Source organism: Dermacentor albipictus, chromosome 5, assembly GCF_038994185.2.
Source record: "Dermacentor albipictus isolate Rhodes 1998 colony chromosome 5, USDA_Dalb.pri_finalv2, whole genome shotgun sequence".
Lineage (NCBI taxonomy): Eukaryota > Metazoa > Arthropoda > Arachnida > Ixodida > Ixodidae > Dermacentor > Dermacentor albipictus.
In genome coordinates this window covers 60,135,359-60,143,225 of record NC_091825.1, presented here as the reverse complement: position 1 = coordinate 60,143,225, position 7,867 = coordinate 60,135,359, and the positions used below count along the sequence as shown (strand labels likewise).

The 7,867-nt window shown below is 41.8% G+C and overlaps 1 long non-coding RNA gene across 2 annotated transcripts; it reads left to right on the top strand.

Moving 5' to 3' along the window:
• Positions 1–1,177: 1,177 nt before the first annotated feature.
• On the top strand, positions 1,178–7,413 carry LOC135915234 (uncharacterized). Of its 2 annotated transcripts, XR_011514816.1 has the most exons (4): positions 1,178–1,237; positions 2,769–2,864; positions 4,424–4,643; positions 7,290–7,413. It is a non-coding gene; the product is annotated as an uncharacterized lncRNA (long non-coding RNA). The 2 variants fall into 2 exon arrangements; XR_011514817.1 differs by lacking the exon at positions 2,769–2,864 and having other exon boundaries at positions 1,219–1,237.
• Positions 7,414–7,867: the final 454 nt, after the last annotated feature.

Genomic DNA, 7,867 nt, shown 5'->3' with positions numbered 1-7,867 from the left:
CGGATCATGAGACTGAAACAATCAGAAGAATAAGAATGGGCTGGGGTGCGTTTGGCAGGCATTTTCAGATCGTGAACAGCAGGTTGCCATTATCCCTCAAGAGAAAAGTGTGTAACAGCTGTGTCTTACCAGTACCCATCTACGGGACAGAAACCTGGAGGCTTATGAAAAGGGTTCTCCTTAAATTGAGGACGATGCAACGAGCTATGGAAAGAAGAATGATGGGTGTAACATTAAGGGGGATAAGAGAGCAAGTTGGGTGAGGGAACAAGCACAAGTTAATTACATCTTAGTTGAAATCAAGAAAGAAATGGGCCTGGCCAGGGCATGTAATGAGGCGGGAAGATAACTGATGGTCATTAAGGGTTACGGACTGGATTCAAATAGAAAGGAAGCGTAGCAGGGAGCAGCAGAAAGTTACGTGGGCGGATGAGAGTAAGAAGTTCGCAGGGACAACATGGCCACAATTAGCACATGACCGGGGTAATTGGAGAAGTATGGGAGAGGCGTTTGCCCCACAGTGGGCGTAGCCAGGCTGATGATGATGAAGCAAGTGATCATTGTTAGCATTGTGTTCAGTGGGGCTGGTTGGTTCATGTTTAGAATAAAGACAGGGGCAGCACATCATGGAGTACAGGACAAATGCTCTGTGCTGTGCTCTTTACTCGCTCTCCCTGTGTTGCACTGTTCCTGTTTTTATTCTAAAGGGATCATTGTCTGTGCTTATATATTTTTAAATAAGGTTTCCATTGAAACCGTTCAACGGTGTGGAGTAAACAAAAATATCGGGACATCTGAACATTCGAATATTATTCATCAGACAACCATGCAGGCTGACTGATCACTGGTTGTCCAGTTTTAATCTTTGAATAAGTTGGGAATCAAGCAACCGAATAACTGGTATTGCCAAAGGCCTGATTTAATGGTGCTTTTATAGTTTGTCAACTACCATTGGCAATATTGAATTAAGGCGTGTTTGTAAGAAGGCATTATGTTGATAACTTCGATGACAGTCTGTGAAAATGCACTGCCCACAGATAATTTTCGTACGCGTGATACTGCTAAACCAATTGTTCTTGTATGTCTTTAAAAAAATAGATGCTTTCTTTTATTTCAGATATCAACCAATGCAGCGCCTGTACTGTTCAGGTAAAGGCACTTCAAGAAGAAAATCGGGAATTAAAAGATGAAGTGGAACATATGAAGCGGATGTCAGAAAAACACGATTACATTTATGGTAAAAAGCCTTTAAACATGTGTTGCCACAACATTATACAGTCAGCAGCTGTCCTAACCTTGGTGCTTGACCACTTGCCATTGCTTTTGAAAAAGTTGAAGACCCTTCAAAATAAGAAAGAAGTTAATTTCATGAAACATGTTTTTCAACAGAAAGGTTTTTGCTTCCGTTATTACCATGTGAACTTGGTCACAAAGTGCCAAACTATGTCATAAAAGGCGCTGGTAAGAACACTCTTCCTTTCCTATGAAAGCACAACAAAATTTTTCAGGTAAATGAAGAGAAAGAAGTTTTACACCATAATGCATTCGTCGATTATCAGCCATTTCTAACATTTTTATAGGCCATTGACAGGCAGTAAAATGGCCTGTATTTAGGATTTTTTCCAGTAAAAGCTTAAATTTTGCATCAGGCAAATGGTCAGGACCTGTACAATGCTGAAAAAAAAATGCTTGGACGGAATATGGTACAATAGTGTACACATGTGGCGACCACTCAAGAAAGCTGATACGGTGTGCAAATTTAACAATGAATTGAAAAAAAAATGCAAACACTGCCTCTTGTGATAGCTCATTGTGTTGTTATTAAACTGAGAAAGCTTTGTTAGAATAATTTTTTGCTTAAAGGGAGAAAAAAGGATATTGAAGTGCTATTCCACCGATCTCAAAATGTACAATACATCTTCTCACTTCAGGAAGCCTCTTGGCGCCAAAGACGGAATGCATGGATACGAGCGCTCCTGTGCCAATAAATAGAGGTTAGTCTAAACTGATTTTAAGGTAATTGCTTCATTGCTAGGGTGGTTATGAGCCTCTTCAGTCAAGCAGGGCTGCTAGATTACTTGTGTTTACCAGCATGTCACTGTCTGCTAATTTCCTGCTTGGTGCCCTTACACAGCATTGGGCAGTGCATTGATACCGACGTATTTGCTACCCGACTACTTGTGCCAGTCTAGTTAGAATTGGGCAGAATGCAATAAATAAAATAATAATAATAATTGCAGATTCCCGTAAATATCAAACGAGTAAGTTGGTGGGAATGAGCTGCCCAGTATTGTGTAAGGATGATGAGCCGGCCGTTAGTAGACAGTGACATGCTACTAAATACACGTAATCTAGCAGCTCTGCTTGACTGAAGAGGCTCGTAACCACCCCAGTACTGAAGGAATCAACATAAAATCAGTTTGCACTACCCTTATGGCACAGTAACGCTCGTGTTTAGTACTACAGGCTCAATATATAACAAGAGATCAAAGGACGAGAGAAAAGAAATAAAATGTGCATGCATCTGCTAGCACAAAAACTTGGAAAAGGACAGCAGAAGCACAATGAGATAAACAAAGTGGCGAGTGATTGCTTTTTCATTCTGCGTAACTTGTGCATTTATCCACTTCCAGTTTCATTTCACATGCTGCCATGGCTCAGTGGCTGCATTTTAACTGTGGTGCAATCCAAAAGCACCTGTCTGTTGTGATATACTAAAGAACCATAAGTGATTGCTTTCATAATTTCGTAACCAATTTATTTTGCAGAAGCACCCAAATTAGTCAAAACGACCTAAAACGGCACTTGGCAAGGTTGTAAATCAAGCCAAACAAACAGTTGGACCTTTTGTTGCTTGCCCAAAGGTGCATATATCTATCATATCCTCTGTCTTAGCTAGCTAACATAAATGCATGAAATGGTACTGTCAGAAAAATGAATTTTTCGCACTATCCTTAAACTTGTTCTCTGCAAGCTCCAAGTCTCTTCAAGTCAAAGGCAGGAACATGCACATTGGTATAGCAATGCGTCATCAGAAATTGCTGTTTATTTAAAAAGGTAGTAAGCAGGATGACCTCTCATTGATAGGCTGCATTTTTCATATCAATTTTGTCTGTGAAAGCACACATTAGGGTTGATGCCTGAGAAAACTTGTCACTGTCTTCACTGTAATTATGCATTTATGTTTCTGGCTAGAAACGTCATTTATAGTCCTAATATAATGTGTGCTGTGTAGCATCCATGTCTGAACCTGTACTTACTATTGCCAAAAAGCACTCGTCCTGTCTCCCTTTCTCATCCGTGTTTTCTTCGATGAATTCATAACAGTGAGCTTGCGTTCAAATCCTTTTAAGCCACTGATAACTTACACCATCACCAGACAGTAACTTTAATGTCATGAGCTTGTACAATTTCACTTGATGGAGGTCACTTTGGTGTTACATGACAAAAAAAGTGTCATCTGATATTGAGGGCTATGGTGCTTATCAGAGTAGTATGCACTTGAGCTTTTCCTGTGCCTTTATGCTGTGTGTAGATATCATGAATGGATATGAAAGTGCCAGAAAAACCAAACTTGCCTCCGGTGGGAGCCGAGCCCACAACCTCTTCACTACAAATTGCGTTACCGCGGCAACTGTTCCAACTTCTAGATTCTTGGGTATTTTGTTTATGTGTAACCGTGGGTGTGTTAGCCAGTTCTATTCATGCCGATCCATTGGATGTGGACCATCCTTTTGGCCAATGGTGACGCATATGTGAACTCTATGAGCAGGCAGCTGACCAATAAACTCTTGTATGCTATTTGAAGACATCAAACCTGCCTGATTCAAGACCCTCATTATGAAATTAAAGACAAAGGGAACTGAGGGGCCCAATTTTGTTAAACACAATCATGTGAAACCAACAGATAATAAGCCAAATAAAGCATAAAGGAAGTTATCTCTATTTTTTATTTAAGTGTAGAAATGATAAAGCAAAATGATAGTCGATGAAAAACAACTTGCTGCTGTAAGTCATGTCAGTAACTGCTGCAGGTTACCGCATTGTTTCTCTCCTTGAAACTTAGCTATCTGTTTCTAGATGTGTCACCCGCTGTGGTTGCTTAGTGGCTATGGTGTTGGGCTGCTAAGCATGAGGTCGCGGGATCGAATCCCGGCCATAGCGGCTGCATTTCAATGAAGACAAAATGGAAAAGTGCCAGTGTACTTAGATACAGATGCACGTTAAAAACCCCAGGTGGTCCAGATTATTCAGGAGTCCCCCACTACAGTGTGCCTCATAATCAGATCGTGGTTATGGCATGTAAAACAGCATAATTTAATTTTTTGTTCGGTATGTCATTGCCAGCAAATTCTGAATCTTACTCTGCAAAAGGTTATGGGCTATACAGCTCCCACATGATATTTTTTTTTCATGTTCCCAGGTGGACATTGGGGCCGGTGTGAGTGTTGAACAAGGCACCCTAGAGAAGCTATGCTGAGCATGCGAAAGAGGCCTTGGCAAATTTGCCAGGGCTCTTTTGTGGAATGTATTCACCCCTGAGGAGCTACGGGACGAACCGCTCCTGGGTGAGAAGAGCAACTTGCACTTAAACCAGCCATTCAAGGAGGCCTTGGACCCTATTCGTATCCGAGCTGTGATTGGTATGTACGTCAGTCCTAATGGTACAACTCCAAATTCCAGTCTTGGAACATTATTTTAAAAATTCGCATCTCCTCGTGCGTTACTTAGCAAGAGATATGTGCCAGCACAGCAATATTAGCTTTTAGTTTGACTGGTCAAGCTCGGCACCACCAGGTAGCTGGACAGTACAGAGCGATCAGGCCACTCACGGACGTCTAGGCTAAAAGCTCCTTATCACAGCAATAGTAGCATGGAGAGGATTTAGTGTACGCTTCCACCTATCCATCAAAATCTCCAAATCTTGCCTGTGGTTAACAGAAAACCAGACACGCTTGGCATTGCGACAGAATGCTCGCAACACATGCTGCTTCGACAGCTTGCTTGGGATCGACTGCCAGTCAGCTGGCGGAGAAGTTTGAGAGTCTTAGTGTGCTGGCTCAAGACAACTAGAAGGAGATGACAGGATGTCCCATCACGATGCAGAGCCAGTAAAGGCGGAGCTTAGCCTGGCGAATGAGTTGGGGAAAAAGCATGGCTATGGAGGTGGGTAACTTGTAATTGGCTAAAGTTCTCTTAAAGGGCCCCTGAAACAGTTCGGACAAATTTTGTAGACGCGTAGGATACAGCTAAAGTTAATCATTCACACCACAATTTGTGTGAAGCCTTGCGTATTAAGAGAGCCACTGACGATTACAAGTTACCCTCCTCCGTAGCCATGCGTTTTCTCCTCAACTCGTTTGCCAAGTGATCAGGGCTAAGCTCCGCCTTCACTGGCTCTGCGTCGGGACGACACGTCGTGCCGTCTACTTCCAGTTCTCTAGGACCGAGTGCGCGAAGCCTCTCCAACCTCTCCACCAGTTGCTTGGCAGTCGACCCCAAGCGAGAGCTATCGAAGCAGAGTGCATTCTGAGCTGTCTGTCGCAACGCCGAATGTGTCTGGCATTCCGGTAACCACAGCTGAGCGGACTGATTGGTCTGCATGGTCTAGCCACCTGTTGGCGCAGAGCTTAACCAGCCAAACAACGAGCTAATATTGCTCTGTCTCGGCGTAAAACAATTTAAGCATTTACAAAAACATGTTAACGATTACGCTCGTGCAAAATATTTACAGCAGCAAGGAAGAATACACTTTGTTACTGTTACTGTTTTTGGTCAAGCTCTGTGCCATCAGGTGGCTGCGCCGTGCAGTTTGCGCTTCTGCTCATCCTGTGAAACGGCACAGTCAAACGGCCAGGCCCTGTCTCCTTGTGCTTGCATTTACACAAATACCGGACTCGCAAAACACTATTGTGGCTTTTAGTAATCCTCCGGTGTAAAGTGACGGCTGCAAACGTGCAAATCCTGGCGCCGATTCGATATCGACAGTCCGATGCACTGCAGCCACTTCGCTCGTCTGCTGCCTTGCAGAGGGACATGGTGTCGCAGCTTGACATTGCCAGTTACTACGTTTTCAGCCTTCAACGTAACAAAGGTGAATCGTGTTTCTTGTGAAAGGACTGAGACCGACAATGACTGCGGAGCTCTCGTAAAAATGGAGCACGTTGCAACACAAGCAGAAGTGTAGTGACAAATTTTTCTTGTGCATTCTCTTTCTGTTACTTTCTTTTTATAGAAACAAATTAACTAACATTCCAACTATTAAGAACAACATTGGTTCACCATAAAGTTAAAAAAATAATTGATGCGCGCTGGGCGGCCAGTCGGATAGCTTGCCCTACCAGCATCATTAGGACAGTTTACATCAAATGGTTAGATGCGGCTGAAAATTCAGCCGAGTGGTGTGCTGTGATCGGCAGCAATGTAAATTTTTGAAATCTTATAATAAATTATGTGCTTTAACCGGAGCACTTACATGTGTCAAATAATGATCAGAAGGACCTATCCTCTAATGGCTCAGTATGTTTGTACAGAATCATCAAAATCATTTCGGGGTCCCTCTAATGTAAGATGCTTTACACAGATTGTTGTGCGAATGTTTTACTGTAGCTGTGCCCCACGTGCCTACAAAATTTGTCCGGACCATTTCGGGGACACATAAGTGTGTCTTAGCAACAAGGCTGTATGTCAACGCTTATTAGCCTTCATATAGCTGTGATACTTTAGTGTTGCTATCATTGCTTCCACTTTTGGGTGAAGCTTCAACTGTTTTTGTCATTGAAATTCATTTTTTCTGATTGCCCGATAATATGATAAGGTTTACGCACCCTTTTGGGTAAGAGAAATTCGCTCTGAGGATAAATGAATTTATAAAAGGTCAAATTTTCATTCAACAAAATTTTTATACAACGAAGTAAAGTGCTGGTTTTACTGGCTTCGTTATAGAGGATTACCTGTACGTGCAAATGAATTATATAAAATTCCAATGAATAGCTGCTAACACACTGACCTGTTCTTTATGCATGCCAAAGAGCTTGGTGCCAGTACTGAGATGTTTATCTTCATTCTGCCTCTGCTCTTTACAGTATTGTGGTGCACACTTGATAACTGCAGACCCTGGCTCAAAGTACACAACGTAGCTAAATTACTCTGTGATGATGTTTTATGACTGACACTAGCAGTGTGGCCTGCACTTAAACATAGCATAAGGCTTCAATTTGTTATTATTTTATTAGACAGCTAGAAAATCCTGTATGCATCGGTAATCTTATGCTGTATTTCTTTTCCAGACTACACATGCTCCAAGTTTCCCTCTGCCAGCCTCTCCTACATAAAGAACATCATCTCCTCAGTACTGGCAAGAGAAATGAAAGAGCCTGAAGCTCAATAAATTTGTGGGTTATTGTATAAAAGGAATGATTCACATGCTTTTTGTTAATCACGAAGTTGTTTCTTTTCATAACACCACAGGGAAAGAGGCCTTGCAATGGAAAGCTAGAAAATGCACCTTGAAGATGTCCCGAGGCCAAGCCATGCCTCAATGGCGAATATCAACATTAGTTAATTTCATGTTGCATTGCACCTTACAATCCATAAATTTAATATTGCATTCCACTTTACAATCCATAAACTTAATGTTGCATTCCACTTGAAAATCCATAAACTTATTGTTGCATTCCACTTGAAAATCCATAAACTTATTGTTGCATTCCACTTTACAATCCATAAACTTAATGTTGTATTCCACATTACATTTAATGGAAATACAATTGTTCGTCCGTGGGAATTCCATAGAAAGTCAAGGCAATAACTGGTAAATGAAATTACAATGGTTTCACGGTGGCCACTTTTCAATGCTGGTCAACAA